The 15,999-nt window shown below is 44.9% G+C and overlaps 1 protein-coding gene and 1 pseudogene across 3 annotated transcripts in view; one reads left to right on the forward strand and one right to left on the reverse strand.

Annotated features, from left to right (window-relative positions):
* RORA (RAR related orphan receptor A) overlaps positions 1–15,999 on the reverse strand; it is a 442,115-nt gene that overhangs the window by 183,003 nt on the left and 243,113 nt on the right. The gene's annotated exons all lie outside the window — the stretch shown is intronic.
* Positions 14,450–14,569, forward strand: LOC136659656 (5S ribosomal RNA; annotated as a pseudogene).

A 15,999-nucleotide genomic window follows, 5' to 3' on the forward strand; every position in this document is an offset into this window, starting at 1 on the left:
TAGTACTTGAATTAAACTTACAGATCCATTTAAGATTTGCGTGCTACTTGTATGAACAACTACAGTGAACTTAATGCTGCCAAATACAAACAAATTAAGACATTGCCAAATTAAAATATGGAGAAGAGAGCAACTTGGACTAACAGAACTGAACATAGCATTGAATTGCTATGGAAACTGATTTTAAAGTGAGAAAAAAAAAACACACCAACATAGCAAGGAACCATTATGCATTTGCTTACTCATGAGTAAACATGAATGCGTAGCTCAGTTTCGCTTTCCAAAGGGTTCAATACATTTATCAGTGGGGGGGGGGAACTTCCTTCTCAAGTGTTTTTGGGGCCTGTGTTCATCAGTTCAGGACAATTCTGGTGGCATTGCATTCGTCTCAGACTGCCCCTTCCAATGGACCAAGGCATGGTTGCCTACTGACATGCACTGTAGCTCAGCTTCACTTTCCATAGAGCTCCATACATTTTCCTTGGCAGCTTCTGAGCATGCTCAGAAGACTCTACAGCCAGTTAAAAGCAGCAGAGCTCAGAGGGTGTTCGGGGCTTAGAAACACAGTCAGAAGTACTTGAGATGATCCATAGATTCTCCATAGATTCTCCATAGATTCAGTCACTTTAATAGGTACATGGTGGTCTTATTTTGTTAACTGAGCAGCATACCACATTTTGTCATTTTATAAGCCCAATTTAGTGTTATGGCGGTGTTATTTTGCAAATACCATTGTAGACTGCCCCAACTCATGTGTGTTGTGGATCAGACATTCTGAAAGATGGAGGTAGACATGGTGGGAGGGAAGGTTCCAGGAGGAGGGACTGGGGGGGTTGAGGGGAGGAGGAAGGCTTAAGGATTGTTTTTTTTAAAGCCAAACTATGAAGTTTTGCTCAAGGAAGCCCTTGACTTACACCTTGACTCATTTCTCAAAATTACTCATAACTCGACTCGAAATTACTCCAAATTTTGCTCATACAGTGTCGTGACAGGCTTGCACTATGACTCATGAGTCAAGTCATGGGATCGCTGACTTGGGACTCAACTTACAACTCGAACTCCATGCCTTGAACACATCCCTGACTATTACTATATTACTCCGTTGTGCATCTAGCTCAGCCGTTTTCAACCACTGGTGTGCCGCGAGTGGTTCACAGGTGTGCCACAGGAATTTGGGGGAAGGTCATTTATTAGTAGGGCCAATGAGGGATGTGACAAGTGCAGTGTGCCTTGTCAATTGTCAAAAACCTGATGGTGTGCCTTGACAATTTTAGTGCCTTGTCAGTGTGCTGTGAGATGAAAAAAGACTGAAAATCACTGATCTAGCTCTTTATACTTTATTGACTCCCAACTTCTGAGCTGATGTCAGGCTTCTTAACAGACACTAAACAGGTGTCTGATCTCCAAGGCTGGCCTGCTCTTGAGGTTGCAGGCACAAAACAATGCAGCACACAAACAGGCATGAATGTGCATGGGAATAGGAAGAAAGAACTCTCTGGAATAAGAATTTGGAACCGAGGAAAGCAGAGAAGCCTTTCCAGCTCTGCAAAAGGGTACAGAAGTCTCTGGACTTTTCTCGCTCCAGATTTTGGGTTTGGTGGCAACAAGTATGAAATTCCTGTTAACTGAAATCAGCTTCATGCACTGATAAGGTCAGAGGCATTCAGATTTCTCCCTGTAAAAACAGAAACCTAATTAGAGATAGTACTTCACTGGCCAACAGAGATCAAAGCCAGGCTAACAAGATCTACCATCTATTCTATTCTATTTATTATGTTCTGTTCTATCAATTTGGGAGGAAGTTTGGCTGGTGTACATTTTATCCAGTGTTGTTTGCAGAGTATTGAAAGCAGAGGATCCTGGAACGCTCTTTTAAACATCATTTATGACAAGTCAGGGTACCAATTATCTTTCGATCCTCTTGTAATTTTGTTCTGCTCTTTGAACATCTAGGTATAGAAAGTGGATACGGAATTAATAGGAAATCTGTTGACAACAGACAGGCTGGAATTTGGGATGAAATGAACATTCCTCAAGCCTGTTAACAGCTGGGGACCGGATGCAGCAATTGCAACTAAATTGGTTAAAATAACAAATTTAATGAGAGTTAGGAAAGAAAAGCCGTGTTATAATGATTTCCAGGTAAAATGGCTTTCATTCAATATAATGTTGGCATCTGAATTCTAAGCAGGATGATCGGAAAGATCATGACTGGTCATGTGTCTTTGCTTTTGAAGTTGTTCTCTGTGTATTGTATTCAAATTCGGATTTGTGTGGAGACCTATTTTTGCCACAAGGTGCATTTTAAAAAAATCTACAAAAAAGAGTTTTAACAGGTGCAACAATTTGTCTAGATTTAGTCATCCACTGGGTCAATTCAAGTCCTCACAGCACCTGAGGTGGTATGCCAAACAGCATTTACTTCCTTATCTGGCAGTCCACCAGTAGCTGCCTTTGTTGCTCCTTCTCTTCCTCCTACTTCCTGGATTCCAAAAGGAAGACAACGGAGTGGAAAAGGAAGTGTGGAGGAGGAAAAGAGAGTGGTGGGTTAGGGCAAGGATGTCAAACTCGTTTCACACAGAGGGCCAAAGTTAGCATTTATGGTGCCTGTTGAGGGGTGGAAGTGACATCATTAACCCATTTTTACCCAGTCCACAGGTGTACACATTTGGTCCCTGTTGCATATATGCAACATTGGGCAGAAATGGCTTAGAGAAAATCAGAATCTGTAGTTTCCCTGGGCTTGCAGGAAAAACCAAACAAACAAAAACCCTGATGACATCTGAAGGTACAGAAGGCTGAAATGTCTGCAATGAAACATTCCAGTCCAGATTTTTCCTTATGTGCATTTAAGGGCTCCTTCAGAATATCCATGTGGGGGGGGGGGTGACCCTAATATTTAAATGGAAGACGCTGTAACCATGCAGAAGGTGCACACCAGAGAGCTGCCTCCACCTGTGCATCTCCCATCTTCCTATCAAATATTACTATGTTCAGGCAAAAGCACAGAGTAACCTTAGCATCTAGTGCAGGGGTGCCCAAACCCCGGCCCTGGGGCCACTTGCAGCCCTTGAGGCCTCTCAATGCGGCCCTCAGGGAGCCCCCAGTCTCCAATGAGCCTATAGCCCTCTAGAACTTCGTTGGAGCCCACACTGGCCCGGCGCAACTGCTCTCAGAGTGAGGACGACTATTTGACCTCTCGTGTTAGCTGTGGGATGAGGGTCCCCTCCACTGCTTGCTGTTTCACGTACGTGATGCAGTAGCGGCAGCAAAGGAAAGGCCAGGCTTGCTTTGTGCAAGGCCTTTTATAGGCCTTGAGCTATTGCAAGACCTTCATTCATTCATATAAGTTCATCTTTAATATATTCATTTATGTAAACTTATGTAAATTTATTCAAATTTTAAATGTAAATTAATTCTTTTTTCCCCCAGCCCCCGACACAGTGTCAGAGAGACAATGTGGCCCTCCTTGAACACCCCTGATCTAGTGTACAATGTAGGAAGCATCTGTAGCGCAGAGGCTGATGGGATCATTCTAATAGGAGATTCCTATGCAGCTTCAGGGCTGAGTGCCTTTCCTAAGAGTAAGCCCACTTGGTTCAAAAGGAAAACAAGAAGTAGTCTCTATTTTTCACCAGCCCTCTTTTCCTATTTGCATTCAAATTCCCATCAAAGCCATAGTAAAATAGATACACACATAATTGCAAAATGAAGAGAGAGAGAGAGAGAGAGAGAGAGAGAGAGAGAGAGAGAGAGAGAGAGAGAGAGAGAGAGAGAGAGAGTATATTTAACCTTCAAAGCGCATAATCTCAGCAGCAGCGCAATTCTCTGAATAGGGTTTCAGTGTGCAAAGAGGAGAGGGCCTCGTGAGCCATTAAGCAATGCGTTATAACACTTGTGTCTCCATATCACAAAGGCAGGGATTAACGTACACACATCTTTGCAGGGAGCTTTGATGCTTTCAAATGCTCCCACCTCATAGGAAGAAAAAAAAGTATATATATCAATCGGTGAGCATCGCCTACATCTATCACAGCAGTCTACCTATCTGGGCATTTCAGTCGGACAGCAGGAGGTCCTTTAGAAACGATCGCAAGACATTTCAGTGGAACTAAGCAGGCAATGTTTCAATATCCAGTTTTTTTAAAAAAATGTAACACATTGCATTCATTTGATCAGGCCAAAGCCAACTAATTTTGGAACAAGTTATTAGATGAAATGCCATGGGAAAGTAAATAATGAGACACACACATACCCACCCCTCCCGAAGTTCAGAGACTGGCCGTTTTATGCAGTGACAGCCCTGGCATTTAAAGGACTGGAATGCCATTGAGCATGTATGTGTGTGTGTGTATTTTTCTAACAATGTGCTGCAGTTAGGAAAACTGATTGCCTATATAGGGTAGCATCCATTATATCCATTAGAACCAAAGTAGCCTGAAACGATTTTCAATTTGAACTGAAGCATAGCTATAAAGAGCAGTGAATTGCCCTTATTAATGTCATCAGAGGGCCTAATTCGGTAAAAGTTAGCTATGATTACGGACAGGTCCATCCCTCTGTTTTTCAAGGAAATGGGTCAATGGAGCAAAGTCTGAATGGCGAAGAGCTTGTGTCCCATAGATTGTTTGGGGAGAGTGGTTTTGACTTTGCTCCATCAACCCGCTTCCTTGAAAAAGAACCACCTTGGATTCTGCTTGGCAGAATTCTTAGTATTCATCTCTCACTCATTCCCAGTTATGCTGTAAGAAAAGGGACTGACCCCAAACCATCCAGTAAGTTTTGCTTATCAATAGGGATTCAAACCCAGTTCTTCCCAGTCCAACGCTCTAATCCAGCCATTTTCATGCTCTGGTAGTGGTGGTGGTGGGGTTCACATCCCCCAATGGCTCTACTAATAAATTACCCTCCCCCAAACTCCTGTGACACACCCATGGCACACCAATGTGCCATGGCCACACTGCTTGAAATCGCTGCTCCAGGGACTGAACCAGGAACTTTTAGCCTGGAGGACGGAGTTCCACCACTGCGTAACAGCTTCATCCCCAAAGCTGTGCAGAACTTTGTACACACAACTGCACCACATGTTTTTGTTTGAATGTTTCAAAAAATTTTAAAAAAATCCTATTGCTCTTAAGCTGTTCATAATTGCCATTTAGAATAAAAACAATTCCAGGCAGGTGTGTGTCTGGGCGAGTCTGCACACAGGCACGGGGGGGAGGGGGGAAGCAGCCGCTAAAAATAAAGCCTGAGCTTCGGCTTGAGAGCTAAGAGGATTCCAGGCCCCGTAGTAAAAAGAGCACTCCGACCCAATCAAAATACGAAAACAGAAACTGCTGCTGCATCAGCAGCTTGGCTGCAGATAAAAACTCAAACCAGATTACAGCATGCACTCGGAATACAAAATACGGTTAGAAATAATGCTTCAGCTGTGAGATCTTCAGGCGGTGGAAATAATAGGGCATAATTTAGTAGAAGAGGAACGAGGGAGTCAGCAGACACAGGGCGGGGGGCAGGGGGGAATAAAAGGAAGGAGGGAAGCAGGAGGGAAGACGGGAGGCTGGAGGGGGTAAACAGTCACCCCTGAGAGCAGCGGAAGCCTGGAAGGGATGAATGAATGAAAAGAACGGGCGTAAGCAAGAATGGAAAGGACAGGAGCTGAATTTGCAAAAGGAACAAGGGAAGGGCCCAAGACAGATGCTCAGAAAAGACAAAGAAGGCCCAGCTCAGGCTGGTGGCATTCAGGAGAGGCGACCTGCCATGGCCCTCCCTCAGCCACCATGGTGTGGAGCAGAGTTTCAAAGCTTCTACATTAAGCAAAACCTTTCCATTTCTGCCTGCGGGCAAAAGCCACAATGAAGGCTCCATGGGTGTCTGCATAGCTACTTCACATGGGGAGTCACCAGTGTTGCAAGGCGGAGCTGTGGGCTAAGAAGTGTTCCCAGGTCAGGGAGTGAATCGACCCACCCAGGATGGTCTCTGTCTGTCCTCAAAAGGAAGGGCTCCAAGGCTGGGCAAACACAGGCAACTTTACTGGCTCTTGGCGCTCCGCCTTGGCTTGACCTCCCAGGTTCTGCTAGATGGCTGCCTACAGCTCAGCTCTGCTGAGGGACGCCGGGGCACCTTCTACGGGTACTCCAGTGCTCTGCAGGGGATACACAGCCTTGTTCTAGGGCACATCCTCAATAGCACAGGAGGCCACCAAGTCCTCTTGGGTCTCACTGTTGTCTATATATTGCAAGTGAAGGCAGTAGTGGGCAAATTATCTTTCAGGGAAGCTTCTCTACCATTACCAAACTTCAGATTGAGGAACTCCTGATAAGCTTCCAAGAAGTTCAAAGTTTTCTCTGGAACACAACTTGAAGACGGAAGTGTTCCCTGGAACACTAAGAGGATGGGTGGCATTTGACTGTAAAAAGGGATACAAAAGAAGCATACAAAGGGAGCACTCTGCACATACAGCCTGCAGCCCTCCCAGCATGTAGGGCCCTCCACTCCACCACTTCAGCAGCTAAGAGTGTTTTGCAGTGCGGCTAGAAAGCCCTACCTCCTTCCTAAAAGTGAGTTGTTTTGGTTTAGTTCGTTTTTTCTTTCCTCTTCTAGAATTACAGCTTGGCTGCTGAGCCCCTCTGAAAGGGGAAAGGGATTGGATGTTATCAAAATCTGATGCCGGTGTTGGTTCCTTTCAGGTACCTTGGACCTGAAGGATCCTACCCAGCAATCTTGTGCACACAACAGGGTGTAGAAAACACCAATAGCTTCCCCCCCCCCTTTATTCAACTGCACTGCTGGACATGTGTACACTTCAATCAAAAGGCTTAGAAGTATCCTAGTGATACCAACAGTTTAACACCGGCAAACAAAAACACCCCAGTGCGCTGCCTTTGCTCTCGTCCATCCATGAGTATTGAGCCCAGGCAAACAACACACACACACCCCCAACCATAAATTGACTGGGGCTTAATCCAGCAGTCAATACAACACTCAGTTGTGTAGATTCTATCGACTTAAGAGCTCAGGTTTTGCCTCCAGCAAGCAACGTCTCACTCAGACATACGCCCCACACCGCACAGTTGTATTGACAGATATCGCAGGTGTTGTTCCTCTAGTAAGAAACAATTATCGAGAAACAGATTTTGTGGGAATGAGTGTAATTCAGAGATCAATGGAGCAAATGTGTGCAGACTGAGCTTTTCAAGGATTTTTGAGCTGAGCTGCAGCTTGATCAACTTGGCCTTGTTAATTTAGGATTACGTTCCTAGATATGTGTGTGTGTGTGTGTGTGTGTGTGTGTGTGTGTGTGCAGAGAGAGAGAGAGAGAGAGAGAGAGAGAGAGAGAGAGAGAGAGAGAGAGAGAGAAGTGGGGATGAATATACTGTTGTTTTGTTTCCAGTTCAGAATGAAAGTTGCACAGAACTGGTTGGCCCAATTTTTATTATTTCATTAGAGTGATTGTCAGACAATGACAAGCACATTTCAGGGCTTTAATGCCTCATAAGTTTTCTTTTATGGTGTGTCTATTAATATGTGATGTGCCTATTAAATGCAAATTTTGGATGCTTTATTGGATGTATGTCATTTTCAGCCTGTGTATTTTAAAATTGTCATCGTCTAGTGATACAGTCTGAAGACTCACTCAATAAACTCATATTGCAATTCTAATCATGTTTTGGGGAAGGACCATAGAGCACCTACTTTGCCCAGATTCAGTCCCTGGCAGTGTTTCCTGGTAAGGCTGTTGAAGGCCTGGAAAGCCAGTCAGTGCAGACAATGCTGAGCTAGATGGATGGACCATGGTCTGAGAGCCTAAGGGCACAATCCTAACCAGGTCTACTCAGAAGGAAGTCCTATTTTGTTCAATGGGGCTTACTTTCAGGAAAGTGTGGTGAGGATTGTAGCCTAAGGAATTGATAAAAACCATGTGGCAATACAGAGGTGTAAGCAACATCTTCCTGAGGACCTACAAGGGCAACTGATAATCAGCTTTTTGCATTACACTTCCCCTGGCAACACTTATTTGTGTGGGCAAATTAAGACCTGGGCAGGTCTAAGGGAACAGAGCAGATAACCAGCAGCTGGGCCACATAAAGGAGAATGTAATGGAGAAGAAATGGAACTCAGGTACTTCCGCACCTAGGACAGCTCCCAGAATAATCAGGAGTTGTTCTAGCATTTACAGACCGCTTAGTCCAGATTTCTCACCTTCCCAACCAGTCCCAGTCCCAGGTGAGGCTACAGGTGATTTAAAGAGCTTCTTGAAAGGCTGTTAGTCATGATAGCTGAGTGGAAACTCCAGGTTCAAAGTTAGTTTACCTTGTTGTGGGAGGGGGAGCAAAAAAAGAGGGGATGGTTATTGCCTTTATGTCCTGCTTGTGAATTCCTGGAAGCATGTGGTTGACTGCTATAGGAAGCAGGATGCTGGATCAAATGGACTCACCTTGGTCTAACATAGCAGGTTATGAGGGGTCATCACTGGAGAAGTCTGGGGGCTGGGTCACAACACTGATCGTTGCCAAATTGTGAGGCCCTGGGAGCACCCATCACTAGAAGCTGTCTGTTCCAACTCTAGGTCAAGCAGTCCAACAATTATCTTGCTTTGAACAGCTACTGGGACTGACAACAGGACAAATTAGCAAGGATGGCAATTAAATCATGTTAAGTATGTTTTAATGCTTTAGACATGAACTTCTGCCCCTCTGCAGTTGTGGCAGGCACACAAAATCATCTCTGTGTTTTGCGTCTCTTGGGACTTTGCACAGCCAGAAGCAGCTGGGAAAAAGGAAGGGGTTTCTCAAGCTGGTCTGCCAAGCAACATGCAGAATCAGCATCTGCTGTGGCATGGCTAATGCTCTAGGAACACACTCCAGCATAGTTCCCAAAAGTCAATTTTTTCCCTGTTGTTGAAGGTGGGGGGCTTGGAAGCTTCAAGAGGCAGCCCGGTGGGCCCTGGGGTACTTGTGGGCCCTCGGCCAGTCCCTGACTTGCCGATCTCTGAAGCTGGCTCTGCTCTGGTCCTGCTGGTTGCTACACACAGCCCACTAGTTAAAGAAGCTCATTATATGAGACATACTGCCCGTTATTCTTGTTCTGCACCAGAATTTAAAAAATGCAATGAAGCTAGACCTCCAGTGGGCATGTCATCTTACCTATCTCTCTCTTATCTAGAAGATAAGTGGTGGTGATCTCATGATTAAGCATCATGTTTCCACTGACAGTATGAGGATAGTAGCCATAATTCACAGGGCCAAACTAGAAACAATGGTAAATCCATCATTGTCTAGCCAGTGTCTCCTTTTCACTAGAAGCCGTACTGGAGCCCTATCTGGATGGGGCCATGGCGTTAAGGAATTCAATGCCTTGAAGTGATGACTTAATTTGGAAGATGCTGTTGCATAAATGGGTTGCATAAGCATGGTGGTGGTGGGGGGGGGATTTGGCAAGAAAACAATACAAAAGTAAAGGGTTGACATGCCAACCCCCCCCCCCATGCAATGGTTTGATCAGGGCCTCTAAATGATCATGAGACCTTTTAACATGACTTTTACTGAAATGATGTTGTAAATCAGGGATGACAAAGATAAGGCCCAGGGGCTGGATGTGGCCTGTAGAAGCTTTTTATCTGGTCCTCGGGCTCTGGTCTGCTGACCAGTACTGAGGTGTCACTGCTGAAAGGGCAGCCCACGTGATCCTTTGGCTCTCCCATATCTTGAAATATGATCAAGATTTGCATATTTTCTCTCTGTAATTTGCAGTTAATGCATTCCGAAGTGGGAGAAAAGTGCTTATTTCTGGTTATGATCCATTTAGTGACATCACTTCCTGCCTAATGACATCACTTCTGGCCCTCAGCAGGTGTCGTGAATACTTCTCAGCCCGCTGGGTGAGTCTGACACCCCTGAATGTAAATGGTGAAGCGGTGGTGCAAACGGTGGTGGTGTCAGAAGCTCACTGCCACAGTCAGCAACATGCAAGACTGCAGGTAAGCCAGCACAGGGGGAGGGTAGAGGGAGAGATGCGGCGGGGAGGGGGAGGAATGGGGAGAGTTTCTGCGGGGACTGGTGGGAGGCAGAACTGGGGAAGGGGAGAGTGGATATCAGTGGCACCAGCGTACACTAATTTCCTATCCCCATTCATGTCCTCTTCCCTCTCCCCTATTCTCCTCATTTCTCTGCCACCAAAGTGGCTGGTTCAGATCTGAAGAGACCCACTGGAGAAACAGAGGCTCGCCCAGGATAAGGGAACAAAAATTCCCTTACGTTGAAGCGGCTTCTGGGACCCCCCCCCCCACATGCACAGGATGCAGCGTGCACTCTGTTCGTGTAGTTGATTGGCAACTCTTTTTTGTTGTTGTTAGTATTGGGCTGTTAGTTACTTGGAATTTCAAATGGTGGTGCTATTGGCTTCAAGTGGTTTGATCGTTTCATTATCGTGCAAGCTGCCTTGATGGTCTCTTTCATGGGATAAGAAGGCAGCAAGCACATGCTTTAAAGAACATTAAATAATCATAATGGGCCCTGGGTCATAAACAGGCTATGAAAATGTATCTTCCAAAGGCAGGCTTCTATCTGTCACCGTTTCAGCGCTGCCTGTACAAATGTGTTCTGCTCCAAGCAGTTGGAACGACGGAATCAAGCAAGTTCTGCCACTTTCATTGCCTTATAGGAAAAAGGCGGCTGATAATCCGCGGACTGTCATCTTATTTCCTTGTTAGAGGAGCACCTGTTGCTCTCAGACAATGACTTGTACTGTGCCATAACCCTGTTAACACAGAGAGGCCGAGACGGAGCTGTTCATTTCCCCTGATCAGGCGCTGGTCGTAGCTCGGCGTGCTTACCGATGCTTTGCACGGCGTGAACTCGACAGCTGACAGCTGAGTGCGTTAAACGGAAATGCTCTCTAACGCTAACCTGCGCACTCATCCCATAACAGTGTTGCTTTGAGCAGTCAGAAGGACCAACAAACATGAGAATTCATACTCTGCCCCAGTTCAGAAGGCTGCACTGAGTTACCTAGGAAGCCTACACAGAGGGCAAAAGGGAGTGCCCTTGCCCAGTTCCTGTTTCTTTCAATGGGGTATATGTACAGGAGAATGGTGCCCCAGGGTCAGATAAGTCTGCCTTCCACCATTAACACGGTCCAAATCTAACGGTCCAAATCACAGTCCCAAATCTAACACCTGGGATGACAGCCTTACCGTTCCTCCCAGTAGGGTACCCCCTGCAGTTTCCAATTCCGACTGGCTTTGACTGGTCTGCCCACTTTTTCAAAAGGGGATATTTTCCCCCTTACTCCAAGTAACACCCTAGCCTGCCCTATGGGCCTACTTGGATCTGCGTCTGCTAAATAGCAGGTACAAGTCTCAAGCAGCTCCGTGTAGGTCATTCAGGCTCAGAAAGGAGGACAGGATACGGTGGAAGCTTCTCCACTGATCCCACCCCTATCTTGGGCCAGATCCACCTCCCGTTCTGCCCTTCCTCTGCCCAGAAATGCCCCATCCCCACCTTTGTTCCACCCTCCTGCTGCCCTTCCACCACCTGGCACTGCGCTTGCCTCCTCCAGCTGCTATTCTTCTGGATGCAGTGTTGGTGCTGCCCTTGCTCAGTGCCGCAAATGTAGTAGTAGTAACTTTATTGTCATTGTGCTACAGCACAACAAAATTTATGCACCTTTAAGATACAAGCATAAATATATACAACAATTCCAACAATCACACTCTACACACTCACCCACGCATTCTATACAACAAGCATCATAATATAAAAACAGTGTAACAGACCATAATGTCCTGGAGCATGGTAACAACTATATTGCCTTATGCAATGTAATTATGGCTGTGGGATAAAAACTGTTCAGGAATTGTGTGGTGCTGCTCTAATAGTTCTATATCGTCTACCCGAAGGCAACAGTTCAAAGAACTTATGAGCCAGATGGAAGGGGTCTCTCAGAATACTATGTGACTTCTGCAGACAGTGAGATGTATAGATGTCCTCCAAAGCTGGTAGATGAAGGTAGATGATGTGCTGCGCGATCTTAATAATTCTCTGCAGAGCATTTTTGTCCCCTGCAGAGCAATTTCCGTACCACACCAAGATATCATAGGTCAGGACACTCTCAATGGTGCAACGATCGTAAGACACAAGCAGCTGCTGTGACAAATTTAACCTCCCAAGCTTCCTCAGAAAATATAACCGCTTTTGTGCCTTTTTTATCAACATGCTGGTGTTAATAGTCCATGAGAGGTCCTCTGTGATGTAAATACCTAGGAATTTGAAACTACCAACCCTCTCCACCTCTTCACCATTTATGTATAATAGTGTGTGTACATCCCTCTTTTTCCGGAAGTCAATTATAAGTTCTTTAGTTTTTTTGATGTTAAGTGAGAGACTATTTTCTTTGCACCACAATAACAACTCCTCTACCTCCTTCCTATAAGCAGACTCATCATTCCTCCTCATCACTGTAGTAAAGTCTGCAAATTTTATAATTACATTGGTGTTATGTGATGGGCTAAAATCATGTGTATATAGGGAATAGAGGAAGGGGTTCAGCACACAGCCTTGGGGAGCTCCTGTATTTAATATCAGAGTGGAAGAATGATAAGAGCCCATCCTAACTGACTGTGGCCTATTTGTCAAAAAGTTCAAATGTGCATTACGTGGCATATTTGTGACACAGCACTGGGACTACTGCGCTAGTGGAAAGCCGGGTTTGGATTGCGCTCTCACTGTGACCATTTCCGTACATAGGAAATGTTTCTGGGGCAGAAGGGAGGAACAGTCATCTGTCTGGTCTGGTCTAGAGGGTAGAGCCTCCATTTGCCTGAAGATAACATCCACAAGGTTGTCAGTTTGAGGCCACCAGCACCGCGCGACCTTGAAGCAGCTGACAAGCTGAGCCGAGCTATTCCACCTGCTCTGAGCGTGGGAGGATGGAGGCCAGAATGTGCGACCAGATCAATGAAAGAAACATCTGAATGTTGTGGTTCTTGAAAGATAGAACCTTCTTTCAATTGTAAAAATCCCTATGGGGATTTAAATAGCCTGCCTACGTAATTGAATAAAGTCTTGAATAAAGACCAAGAAAGGCAGTATATAAATACCTGTATTATTATTATTATTATTATTATTATTATTATTATTATTATTATTATTATTATTATTATTCCTCTTAGCCACAGCTCCCAGCTGCAAAATAATAATAATAATAATAATAATAATAATAATAATAATAATAATAATAATAATAATAATACTTCTCTGCAAGGGATAATAATACTTCCTTCTCTGCAAGGTCATTGTTAGGATTGCAATAAGGTACTTAATGTGAGGCGCTTTGAACACTTGGAAATGGAATAGAAATGATGATGATGACCATCATCATTTGAGCAACTTGGTACAGTCCAGGAAAGGTTTTAAACATTTGATTCCGTGGGTTGCATACACTGACTCTTGGACATGCACATTGAGGGGGTGGTCCAAAGCTCTGGTTTCAAAGCCTTATGGAAGCTTTGGAAACATCCTAAAAAAACCTCCTAACAGGATACATTCAGCTAGACACACAACCCCTTATTTCAGGTCTCCTGGGCTTATGGTTCGATGAGTTCTCCCCACTCTGAATTCATAAATCAAAGTGGAGCAATCTTTTTTCTTTTTTCAAAATTAGAGGCTATGTTCTAAGAAGCTCCCTGGTGGTGAGCTCTGTGAAGGAACTTTATGTGATAATAAAAGACCATAAATTATATAGGGCTGGTCTCCCTGTTTCCTGATTAAACAATAGCAGTATAACAGCACCCAAGACTTCTATACAACCTCTGCCATATCCCGTCTGGGTTAGGAGGTGAGGGCCTCTTCCAGACTGCATCTCAAATACAGATTGATCTGTTGAAGCTCTTCAAGTTGGAAACCAGAAAACCTCTCTAGTGAAACCATGATATTAAGCCACTGGATAAGAGCTAGAAAGAGTTCACTGTAAGTCCACATTCACCACAGAGAACATCCATCTTTGAAATTCACAAATTTACTGCACGCACAAATTAGTGAATATTTGATACTCAACTAGGGTTGAAGAAGTTCTCTAGCAAATTTTTTTTTCCCCAGCAAACTTTTTTTTCAGCTGAAAAGGTAGGCTATGAAAGAACAAGGGGTTCACACACGTTCACAAAAATCGCCTGCTTTCTTGCCACTTGTTTCATAGTCCTTGGTTGTGGTGAAGATTGTGCTGCTCTATCCAGTTGGGTCCAATTTTTTTTTTTTTAAACAGAAAGATTGCCAAAATAAAGGCATTAACTATTGTCCTCACTTGGACCGGCAGCTGTAGGATAAATTGTGGTATTGCCACAGTGAGGGCAATGCTTCCTGCCCCCATACTGGCATTCTCTGGGTAAAAAGTAAAAATAAAAAATAATAAAAAAGATAGAAAGATAGGGTACAGCAACTGACAACAAAAGATAGGGTACAGCAACTGTTACCCTGCACATGCCTGATCTTGTCTGATCTTGGAAGCTAAGCAGGGTCAGGCCTGGTTAGTACTTGGATGGGAGACCGCCTGGGAATACCGGGTGCTGTAGGCTTGTACCATAGTCTTTCGAGACTGAAGGTTGCCAACCAAAAAGATAGAAGTACAATCACTGCTTCTGCTGCTCTCTCCCCAAACATCTCCCCTGGTAAATTGTCCTTTTATGTTCAGGGGGCCTCCGTATCTGCAGATCCTGTATCCTTGGTTCAATTATCCACAGAAGTGGGGGCCCTCCTTCCTCCCTGCACACCCTCTGGAGGCAAGGGGAGTTGTGGTCCCCTCGCCTCTAGAGGTTCTTCTGAGCCCCGCAGGGGCTGCATGCGTCCACCTGCAGCCTCTGCAAGGGCTCAGAATGGCTCTTCAGACCAAAAAAAAAGTCACTTCCAGTTTTGCTGAAAAACTGGAAGTGATGTTTTTATTCCTTGAAAAGGCATTATGAGGGCCGGGGAAGCCATAAGCACCTACTGTATCCACAGTTTCAGCTATCTGTGGGGGGTTCTGGAATGCCGGTATTTACGAATTAAAATATTTCTATCCCACCATTCAGTTCGAAAAGGGGCCCCCTCCTCGACCCTAAGCATTGATGAAATAAACAAGCTGTTTGACCATGCTGAGAAACAGGATGCCTGACTAGATGGAACTTTGGTCTGATCCAGCAGGGCTGTTCTGAGGTTTACAGAGGAAGCTTTGTTAAAACAGCCTCTTGAAATTAAATGTTCTGCTACATTCAGGGCTATTGATCACCCATCAAGACCCAAACGCTGAACTCCAGCCAGCAATGCTTACTGGCAAGACGACACTGTCAACTATGTGTTAATGCTGATGAATGCACTTCCCCAGTGCACTGGGAGCACTTGGCTCGCCTTGAACCTTCCCCTGCGCACCCAAGGCATGCAATCATCAGCACTCCCTGCTTCTTCTGTCATGTCCGATTGCTTAACTAGTGCCTCATTCTCGAAATGTTTGCTTTGGGCCTGCCGTAGCCGATTTAACATGATGCCGCTGTCCATTCAGAAACAACCCTCCCCCCACCCCCAACTCCAAGGATCGGCCAGCCCTCCATGATCAGTGCCCCCTTCTATGTTTTAATAACATTTTGCTCTGCTAGTCTAATTAACTCCGTCACTGTATCTGCAGTCAGATAAAATGCTCATTTCACACCACGTTAATTTTTATCAGCTGAACATTAAGCAGCACAAAGCTATCTATGCTTGGTTTAATTTACATACTGACAAAGCTACAAAGCATTATGGAGGTGACTGCAAAGCAAATAAGTAGAAATGGCACCAAATATGGCCAAGGAAGGAAGGAAGGGAAGGCAGAAAAACACAAGGGGAAGAAGCAAAACAAGGAACGATGAGATAAGATATTGTCGACTCTTGCGTCTCATTGATGTCACCTGTTGGGACACCTGCAGAAGTCTGTTTGGCTGGAAAGATGGCAGAGTCCAAAAAAACAAAATCAAAGAGCACATACACTATGAGA

Source organism: Tiliqua scincoides, chromosome 8, assembly GCF_035046505.1.
Source record: "Tiliqua scincoides isolate rTilSci1 chromosome 8, rTilSci1.hap2, whole genome shotgun sequence".
Classification (NCBI taxonomy): Eukaryota; Metazoa; Chordata; class Lepidosauria; order Squamata; family Scincidae; genus Tiliqua; species Tiliqua scincoides.